We start from the raw sequence: 11,607 nt of genomic DNA on the forward strand, positions 1-11,607 counted from the left end.
CCCGTTGTCCTGACAGTTCATGACAGAATAAAGGAAGAGGTTGGCCCTGGCATAGTTACTGGAGGAAGGAAAGCAATATATTGACTAGTCTGGCATGGGGAACCTGTGGCCTTCCAGATGTTGCTGGATTACAATGCCCATTGCTCCTGACTCTTGGCCATGTTGACTGAGGATGATGAGAGTTATAGGAGTCAACTCCTAGGGGCCAGAGTCCCTATGCTCATAAAACATTTGAGGAGGCTGGCCCCCCAAAACTGATGGGCATTGCCATTCACAGAGTGTGTGTGTGTGTGTGCGCGCTACGTCTTGTGGTGGGGTGTGGCTTACCTGTGCCTCCTCAATATTTTATTCAAGTTGGAACCCCTGATGGGAGTTGTTAGAATCCAGCAACACCTGAGAGCTACATGTTTTCCATCCCTGTGTGGATATGCTTTTAGCCTATCCTGTTTCATGGCTAAGACAAGACAGACATACATACAAACAGACATTCCCATTAAAAACAAAACAAAAATGAGGATATGTTTATGTTGCAGTATTGAGTAATTGCACTTGGTAGAGCTGGAAATAAGGATGTGTTTGCAACCACGGTACATTCATAAGGATACCAAATGCTTTGGAAGTACAGAGGCAGTGACTCGTACTCTGGTTTCTGTATGTTAAAACGAAATGTTCCCTTACTCAGAGGAGATTATGGCAGAAATAGCACCTGGGAGAAATGGTTGAAGTGCATCCATTTGTATAGGTACCGGTATTTTGAAAGCTGGCAGCAAAAGGGTTTGTTCCCCGTGGCCAATTTATTTTATCTTTTTTTAATTGAAACAAAAGACTAGTAGTTCTGGGATCCAGTTTGCAGCTGGGATACAGTGAGTAAGCTAGTGATCTACATCTGCATTCCCAAGGAAGCACTGCTGATCTTTTAATTAAACCATGATCACCCAGTTTAACTTGTCTCCGAAGGAAAGCAAGATGTGCTGATATATCAGGTGACTTCACAGCACCTGTTGAGAACTAATAGGTGGTTCAACCTTCATCACACTCTAATTGATGCAGAATCAGAGTGAGTGGGAGTTGTTCAACAGCACACCATGTTCAATGGAATCCTTTTGCTCGGGTCTATTAGTTTAAATAGAGCTCACACAGGAAACTTCCCAATGGGTTTTCCCTAATGGGAATTTTGTCATAGCTTTCAGTGTGGTGTAAATGGTCTGCACCCATTAGTAATTCTCAACAGATACTGTGAATTATGTTAGTATGTCAGTCATGCCTTGTTTTTATTTGGAGACAATTGAAATGGAAATCAGTGTGGAGCATTAAGGTACACATCAACCATTGTCTTCAAAAAAAGTTTGCCATTATCTGAGTTTCAGTGCAAATACCCCACACACTAACCTTGAACAGATTAAGCTATGCCAGCCAAGAAGGACAATGAACAAACTGACAAAAACCAGCCAGACCAATGGATTTCTGAAAAAGGGATACAGACAGGAATTGATGTTGGTAAAGTTCTTGGATCAAAAATATAATTCAAGCATTAGTTCCAGGAAATAAATCTTTGCTAAGGTTAATGGTACAGCAAACCCCATTTGTTTCCCTTAAGCTATTTTCCATATTTGAATGTTAATTATGAATGTGGTGGCATTGCTTCCCAGAAAGATAGGTGTCAAAAATATTGTGTTTACAATGCAACTGACTTGTCAGAGATAGTCATCAACTATGATCTCCAGAACCACCTTGTCATAGAGAAAAGACAAATGGTGTATCAAAAACTCCATGATACTACTTTCAGCTGAAAGTAATGTGTATGCATTACCTAAAACACTGCTAGATCATTCTTTTTCTCAATTTGGAACAAACCTGGTTTGGGGGAAATTGGATCAAAATGCAGTTTTCTCAAGAAACAACAAGATAGTTACAGGATAGCTATATAACAGAGTCAGGGATTGCAGAGTTGTGGTGGAATGAGTATAACAAAAGTTAAAATCATAGCCTGTTGTGCTGTTATGAAAAGATAGCAGCCCACAGAACACAAATAATTGTATGTTAATGCTGTATTGTTTTTAACATTTGATTGGGAGCCGCCCAGAGTGGCTGGGGAAACTCAGCCAGGTGGGCAGGGTATAAATAATACATGATGATGATGATGATGATGATGATGATGATGTTTTATTCAGCCAGTGTGCCGGGTGTCTAGGGCAGGTTCAGCCAATGTGGTGCCCTGTTGTTGGACTCCAACTCCTATCAGCCACAGCTGGCATGGCAAAAGGTCAGGGATGATGGATCCTATAGCTCACCAACATTTAGAGACCACCACATTGGCTAACCCTGGCCTAGAGGCTGCCATATCCTCAAATTTAACACAGCCACTATGCCCCAAAACTCATGTGAACCGTCACTGCTGTGAAGCAGAATGGGGAAAGAACCTCCATCTCACCATCTGACTAATGGAAAGTAATTGGAAATCTGTCTTGGAATTTTCAGCAAGTGTCTTATCACATTTACCATCTCATCGTACACAAGACCAGAGATTGGCAACTTCTTGGCAATGACTTGCTGGTAAACACTAATGACTTTCCTTACAGCTCCAGGTATATTTGCCACCTGGAGTTGCCTTGAAGCATTTAGGGAATGAATCATTCAGTTACCGATTTAGTTGCCTGTACCTTAGACACAATTATAATTTTGACTATATCTGTAAATAACATATTATGCTAGTCTAATGGTTGCCAAGCAATTACAGGATAATTTATGGTGAAATGTACTTCTCAAAGGCTCAAGATTTCCACATGCTTCATTGCAATGCAGGTTCTTTGCACAGCATGTGAGTGACTTGTGATGCTCCCCAGCCCATCTCATCTCACCGCATCTTGTTAACAGGAGCTTTGTATTAGTCATGTAATACTACATACTGATGAGTGGACATAATTTTCCATGAACCGAAGCGCAATCGAAACTAATTTGGTGCCTTCTTCCAATTAAGTATTATAGAGATTTTCACCCTGCCTTTCAAACAAATCCCCAGGGTGGTTTATGCAACTTCAGAGATGCAATAAAAACAAAAACAAAGAACAGGCAAACAATATGTTTCAAAAAGCAGAAAAAGAATGGAACAAGTGATAGAAAGCAAAGCACTGTGCTGGTTACAGCAACCATTTTAAGTTACTCCCCCCAAGTTGAGACCATGACAGTGGGTTCAGACAATCCAATGTCTCCTTTGGGATAGAAGGGCCAATGCAGGTATCAGAGGACTAAGGGAGTTGGGCCATTATATCGACATCTTTGTACATGTGATGCTCATATTATGATAATGGGGTGTGCAGGTGGGAAGAGTGTCTCTCTTTACATCTTGTACTCACTCAATGGCGTCCCTATTAGTAGAGTCCAGGCCAGGCATTGCTCCCATTGCAATATCCCTGCTTCCTCTTCATATCAGTGGACGGCAACTAGTCATTTATGTAAGAGAAACATAAAAGGGTTCCTCTGTTGATTTGGCTAAGATGAAAGCCATTATCTCAGAGATAAATAGTTCCAGAATTATCTGTAATCAAAGCTAAAGACACAGCCCCTTTCTCTTCTGCACATCTACAGAAATCTTCCTTTGTGTGTAAAAGCAGACTTTAAAGTTCAGAGTCCATCTTCCCAAACTCAAGTAAAGTGCCACATAATCTCAGAACAGTAGGAATAGCTTTGGCAATCAGGGTTCTTTTCAAATGTGGACTTGCCAAAGCATTTGTATAGCTAGAAAGAACAGTTTTGCTAGGTCTTTCTTTGCACTATACCTTGAATTACAAAAGGATTTGTTATAATAATGTCAAAAGGAACCTGAAAAGGACCGCATAATGGCATGGAAATGCACTTTATCTTGCTGAGATGCATACAATATTCAAGAGGTGCCAATGTGAATTTGGATTAGACTGCATTTGACTTGCCTAAGACTTGCTGTGGTGTAGATTGCCAAATAGTGATATGCAGCATCTGAGTGAATTATGTGCATGGTCTGTGTGCCAGGCCAGTGTTTGCAATAATCCAACTCATGTCATGATTGGCAGTTATTATACAAGCATCTATTGTTAAGAAAGAGAGAGAGAGAGGCAACTTCACACTACTGTCTTTGAAAGTGGTTGTCAATTGAATACTTCAGAGCTGAACAGTGGTTTGACTTTAGGAATATGTAGATCTACAGAGGTGAAAGGAATCATGGTTCCAATTTTTATCTTATTAACAACATTTCTAGTAGAAAATGTAATAAGATTCAATACAATTCATTCCTCTCATGCTGAGTATTAAAATAATGATATCCCTTATAATTTCTAAATGACTATGGATCAGCTATAGTGTTGTGAAGGTGCTGCCATGACCTTTCATTTTTAATTCTCTTTTATGCAAGTTTCTGACTTGCATAAATTTGACAACCCCACAGTGTTTCCACAACTTTCATATTAATTCTACCTTAATGGGACTCTTTGGCTTAACTTTCCAGGTTTGGGCATTTAATATCCTAGCCATAGAAAGAATATATGACAGGTATAGCTGATAGATGGCCAGAAGACTGCATTTTACAATATTTAGTAGACAGATGGGATAATCTCAGTTTAAATCTGTTTGCAATATAACTTTAATCATCACATTGCCATAAGCCCATAGCCTTCTGGCATCTTCAACATATATGATAAAAGTGTTTTAAAATTAATGTATCAGTCCCAACAATGTCCTGGCTCTGACACATTCTCACTCATATATTTTAACAATGCAAAGTAGAGCTTTCCCACTTCACTGAATCAGTGGGAAATTAGCTCAAGAACATAATAGTGCCCTCACACCACATCAAGCATCTAGGACCTACATCCTGCTTCCTACAGTGGCCAATCAGATGCTTCTGGGAAGTCCACAAGCAGGGCTCGGAAGTGATGGTCCTCTCCCAGTGGTGCAATTGGAGAGCATAGAAAAGTAGACTTCGTGTGAACACGGAGGCTCCATATAACCAACATGGGTAGTAGTCATAGTTAGACCTATCCTTTACGAATCTGCCCAGATCCCTGGTTCAATGGGGAAGCCGTGAATTTCTTGGCCTTATGGCTGAGGTCAAATATATGGTGTAGCAGTACAACAGTCTTTGGACTATTGAGGCAAACCCTCCAAGTGTCCCTGTTTTCCAGGGACAGTCCCAGATTTACAGAAGCTGTCCAGGTTTCTAATTTGATCCCAGAATGTCCCGCTTTTCCTTAAGACGTCCCTATTTTCATCAGAGAAATATTGGAGGGTATGGAGTTATCCGACCCCTGAGCCATCTGAAGACAGCCCTGTATAGGGATGTTTTTTTAAAAAAATGTTTAATGTTTTATTATACTTTTATATTATGTTGGAAGCTGCCCAGGGTGGCTGGGGCATCCCTGTCAGATGGGTGGGGAATAAATAGCAAAATTAGTATTAATAATATTATTATGGAACGGGACATCCCTATTTTCATTGGAGAAATGTTGGAGAGTATGCTGAGTTGACACCTGTATGTAACTACACAATACAATGTTCATTTAAGCATAGCATCTGCACATGAGGAGGCTATTCAATTTTATTTTATTTTTAATAGTATCTGGTATGGTCCTTCCTGGTGAAAGGGTTCAGCTTGACTTGATTTGGATTCCCTCTCATGGTGCTTTATTCCTCTTCAAAGCACAACTTATCTCGCATCCTTCCAAAGGACACACTCGGTGTTCTCACCTAAAGAGAGCTACACACCTAAAAGAAATGAGGAAAACAAGGTGGAGTGACTACAATGCTTTTATGTAGGAGGTTGGAGCAGAGACTTGTGCAACTAGTTCTGCTCCCATTGCGGCCAGCCTTAAAAAACCAAGACACAAAATCAAAGCAGATGGATACGTCGAGGCCATAGTTGTCATGTGTCAGTAGCCACAGTGGCCAATTAGATACATATGGGAAGCTGGTGAGAACTTTCCACAGGCACCTGGTTGGCCATCATGAGAACAAAACTAGATGGGTCTTCGGCCTGGTCTAGCAGGGTTTGTCTTATGTTCTTAAGGAGTGGGCATGATTCATACAGTCCCATTTTCCCAGGTCCAGCATTCCAGGATGGGACTGGGGGGGGGGGACATTTGCCAGTTACAGGGCTTCAGACTCTTGTCTAAAATGCCTGCTACTAACAGACTGGCCTGCCCTTCATTCATTGCCCTGAGGACACAAGTGAGGACAACAGAGAGGCTGTCAACTGGCAAACTGCCTTCCTGGTAGCACTTGCTCCAATGTTTACCTTGTGGCATGGTAATGGGGGTTCCAAGGCATCAGGCCCTCAGATGACCTGGTTGGTGCAGGCCAGCTATGAAAGCAGCCGACCAAAGGGCCCTCCAAAGCAGGAATGGGGCCTGGCTTTCCCTGAGGAGTTCTGTCAACCCAGATGTTCACATGTCCTCCAACATTTCTCTGATGAAAATAGAGGTACAATAACAACTCGCCCAACTGATTGGGCTGCCCTAGCCATTCTGGGATGCTTCCAACATATATAAAAAGAGAATGAAATATTAAACATATCCCTTATACAGGACTGTCTTCAGGTGTCTTCTAAAGGTTGTATCTCTCTGGCTCAGGGGCCACTTAACCCTCCAACATTTCTCCAATCAAATTAGGGATGTCCTAAGGGAAAACAGGACATTCCAGGATCAAATCAGAAATCGGAATGGCTTCTGTAAATCTGGGACTGTCCCTAGAAAATAGAGGCAATTGGAGAGTCTGTGTCTGTGGTGGATTTTGAACGAAGCCAGCTTGTTTCTAATGTTGCATGCGCTGGGTGCATTGTTTGAATGATAGAGCAAAGCAGTTCAGGTAATTCAGTTCAGGCTGCCACCCCACTTGAGTAAGTGCCACTAAACAAAGCGAGACTTATTTCTGAGAAAACGTGCACAAAATTGCATTGTTACTCATCTACTTTGGGAGGAGTTTTCTCTCTGTATACTAAAATGAGCCTTCACTTCATCTGGCATTTTCCCACTAAGACTTCTGAACTCTGAGAAGTCCACTTGCTGTTCTTTTCAGCAGAAAAGCTAACATTATCACTTCTGGAGGGATTTTGTTTGAGCGCAATGTTCCTGGACGAATGGAGTGAGCCCGGATGAAAGGCAGTAGGAGAGTGCCATCTTGTGCTTATATTGGGAAATGTAGTTTAGGAAATAGAGGTGGTTGGGTGAGAGAGAGAGATCAGCTGCAAATGTTTAATATATGTAATAAAACTCAACGATAGGCATGCATCTTAACTAACATTGTGCAGTCTATTGGAGACAGGGCTGCCAATTCTGTTCCCTCATGTTTCCAGGCGGATAGCTCAGTTAAATGAGCTTTCCAAGCATTGCCCAAATATACTGTAGGTTCATTAGGTGTTTGCCAAGGAATAAGAACATGGGATAGATGCCATCGATACAATGGAATAGTGTGCCCACTTGTATTTGCATAAAATTTACCCTTACTGATATATAGGTAGAGATGCAAACTGAGAAATATTTAATTAAGCAGAAACACAATACAGTGATACCTCGGGTTACATATGCTTCAGGTTACATACGCTTCAGGTTACAGACTCCACTAACCCAGAAATAGTGCTTCAGGTTAAGAACTTTGCTTCAGGATGAGAACAGAAATCATGCTCTGGCGGCGCAGCAGCAGCAGGAGGCCCCCATTAGCTAAAGTGGTCTTCAGGTTAAGAACAGTTTCAGGTTAAGTACGGACCTCCGGAACGAATTAAGTACTTAACCTGAGGTACCACTGTACATCTCACAATAGTGAGGAAAGTTATGACAGGAGATATGTCTGCTGTCTAAATGCTATCTTTTGATGGGCCTTCAAGGCATTGGATGGAGTAAGTGTCTAATAAATGTGAATAACAACAACATGACTGGGTTACATGCACATGTGGTTGTATATGTCTGGGCCCTGTGTGACAAATTTATTCTCTATACGTAGCAGGGCGATGTGCTCAGACTTAACTCCAGTCTCTCTTTATGCACAGACAATGCACCAACAAGCTCCCCTTGTGAACTAGCTCTCAGAATTTCTAAGACTAATGAAAACTGTTCAGACCTTCCCAACTGTAATTTTTGAAAAGCCAGTTCTCCATAAGAATGCATAACATCTGCAGTCTAATCTGCCCCAATATCTGCAGCTTTTGTTGTTGGTATCAATCAAAAAGAAACACTTAAAAAAGCAGTTATTCACCATGTTTGCATGGGGGTTAGCAAAACTTAAGCTTTCAAAGATAATTTTATATGGAATACTTGTTTTATTGTTGTAATGCATACTGTTCAGAACCGAAGAGTTGACATTTGGTAATGCATTACCCTTTTCTTTTCATGTTAGGTGAGCTTTGTCAGCAGATAATTCCGGTGCCATTTTCTTTCAGTGTTCACTGGGTTCTTCACCTATGTGCCAGAACAAATTTATCATACCCTCTAAGTCCCAGTTCTTCTAAGCACCATCTAGAAGCCTCTCAAGTAAGAACTGCTTGTGTCAAAATCAATAGCAAAACATCAATTGATTTCTATTTAGAATGATTTGCAGTCATATTGAATATACTGCGAGTGGGGTCAGGCATGTAGAAAAATGGGGATTTTGTCTTACCTTTACCTATTATTTCCTTCTTTGTGGACACAGGTGGTCTGCTTATTGGATTGCTCCTCTTCCTGACCACAGACAGGGCTTATAGAAGCATAGAACTGAAGAGTTGGAAGGGACAAGGGTCACCTAGTCCAACCCCCTGCAGAAATATTTTGCCCAATGTGGGTGTCAAACCGGAGACCCAGAGATTAGGCATCTCTCTGGGAGAGGGGGCTTCCCATGGACCCAAACAAGGCTTGAGCAGTGCACTCCAACCTATCAGAGAATTTAGCAGTCCCACTGAATGGCACCGGGTCAAAGAAGGCTAATCTAGCCTGGTTAAGAGTTTTGAAGACCTCAAGAGCTTGCCTCCACTTTTCATGGCATTTTGGTAATAATAATAATAATAATTTTTATTTATACCCTGCCCTCCCCAGCCAAGGCTGGGCTCAGAGCGGCTTACAAGCAATAATAAAAACAAGTTAAATGATTACAACTTAAAAACAAAAATAAAAATACAACATTAAAATATTGAAACATTAAAATATTAAAATGTAGCCTCCTCGCAGGAGGAGAAGGAAAAGAAAAAAGAAAGAGAGGGAGGGAGGGAATCAAATTGGCTCCAAACCAAAGGCCAGGCGGAACAACTCTGTCCTACAAGCCCTGTGGAAAGAAATCAGATCCTGCAGGGCCCTGGTCTCATGAGGCAGAGCGTTCCACCAGACCGGAGCCAGAGTTGAAAAGGCCCTGGCTCTGGTTGAAGCCAATCTAACTTCCTTAGGGCCCGGGACCACTAGGGTGTTGCTATTTATGGACCTTGAGGCTCTCCGTGGGGCATACCAGGAGAGGCGGTCCCATAGGTAGGTAGGCCTAACAGAGCTGCAACCCTAATATGGATTTCAGGTGCTGTTTTTCAAATGAGCCAGCACCTATTTTGTTGAGAAACTGCGAGCCTTGAAATATTCAAAATACCCGTTTTCACATTTTTGTGACTCATTCATAAAGAGCACTGCACTTCCCGTGGGGGGAAGTTTCCCGTTGACAACTTTGCAATCCCACTGACTGAAGAGGAACCAGTCAGTTGATGCCGTGCGCAATTGTTGCTTACCGAATTAATTCCCTTTTATCACTATCCTAGGAAAGATTGCTCAGTGACATCCTGCACCACACTGGGCAACATCAATTGCAACACCCTTTCACATGGTTTAACTCACCACCTTGACAGTTTGATGCATGTAGCCTAGTCTGGAAGACACAGTGCACCAGCCTGAAAAAAACACGGTACAAGCAAGAGCTGTTTTCTCAAAATGTCAGAGATAAAAATTACATGAGAAAATAGGTGGCTGGAATTTTCAGGGAACTGGCACCCTTATCCTCAAATGGTGGCCACAATCCAGTTAAAAGTTAGTCACGTACACGCTCTACTGAAAGCAAAGGTGCACAGCGCAATCTTATGCATGTTTACTTGGAAGTAAGACGCACTAGGTTTAAGGAGGCTTACTCCCTAGCAGGCTTGTTTAAGACCAGAACTTTGTATTTGTCACTAGTAATATGCTTCATTGGCTTCAAAAGAACTTAACCATTGTTAACTTTAGTTGGATCAGAACCAATGTATGAAAATAAGCCTGCTCATTTTGGTACATGTACTGCTATGTGTACGTTTTCAAGTTTCAAAGCAAATTTATCTTTCATTATTGGATTCAAAGCGGGGGCAGTTGACCAATTTCTCTTCATTTAGAGAGGGAGTGACTAAGACCTTTTCAGGGATGAGGAAGAACCTTTTTCAGCCTGACAGCCAAATGTCCTTGTGGACAACCTTTCCTGGGCCATATGTTGATTGTGGGCATGGCCAGAGGCAAACAGTGGGTGAAGCAACAGGTGAGAATCTTACCTTTGTACAGTAGGTGACATTTGAGCTATGTAAAAATTAGATGTTTACACACACACACACCAAATATCTCCATAACAGACAAGCACTACGCCTTATCACAGTTCAAGGAGACATTACAGCCAGGTGTAAATTTTTGTGGAGGATGCATTGTAGGACAACTGAGGGGTGTCTCTGAGGAAGAGCTGTGGCCTGGGGAGAGTCCTGAGGGTCAGACTGAGACATCTGGATTGGGCCACATTTGGTGTCTGGGTCTAAGGTTCCCCACCCTTGGCTCATATAATAACCATACAGTGTTATTAAATAGCAGTTGCTTAGTGAAGTGTTTTAAATGCTACAGTCTGGGGCTTTTTACTTGTTCAGTACATAGGTTGACAAGGATAGAAACTGTGAGGTCATAGATGATATAGATGATAGATAGATAGATAGATAGATAGATAGATAGATAGATAGATAGATAGATAGATAGATAGATGATAGATAGATAGATAGATGATAGATAGATAGATAGATGATAGATGATAGATGATAGATAGATAGATAGATGATAGATAGATGATAGATAGATAGATAGATGATAGACAGATGATAGATGATAGATAGATAGATAGATAGATAGATAGATAGATAGATAGATGATAGATAGATAGATAGATATAGATAGATAGATAGATAGATAGATATAGATGATAGATAGATAGATAGATGATAGATAGATGATAGATAGATAGATAGATAGATAGATAGATAGATAGATAGATAGATGATAGATAGATATAGATTGATTGATTGATTGATTGATTGATTGATACACACACACACTTTCTCTCTCACACACACATACACACTTGCCCAGTTTTTCAGATCCAGAGTTGAGTCCCTAAGGTTGGATGGCGCCTTGTATTCCTCTTTCTGGCAACTCCTGCAGCCAAGCTGCTTTCCTTTGGACCACACCAGCGAGGCCAAGAGGAGGGTCTTGTTGTCTCTGCAGCCCAGGACTTCCACAAATACTGCCCAGGCTTATGTCCCATGGAGGTCACTTTGGTGCTGCTAATATAGCGGTTTGACTTCACCCCTGGAGGCATACTCCATTGTCTCTTGAGACAGACAGCTGTCAACAACAAATA

This window comes from Podarcis melisellensis (genome assembly GCF_964234715.1).
Source record: "Podarcis melisellensis genome assembly, chromosome: 4".
NCBI classification, from domain to species: domain Eukaryota; kingdom Metazoa; phylum Chordata; class Lepidosauria; order Squamata; family Lacertidae; genus Podarcis; species Podarcis melisellensis.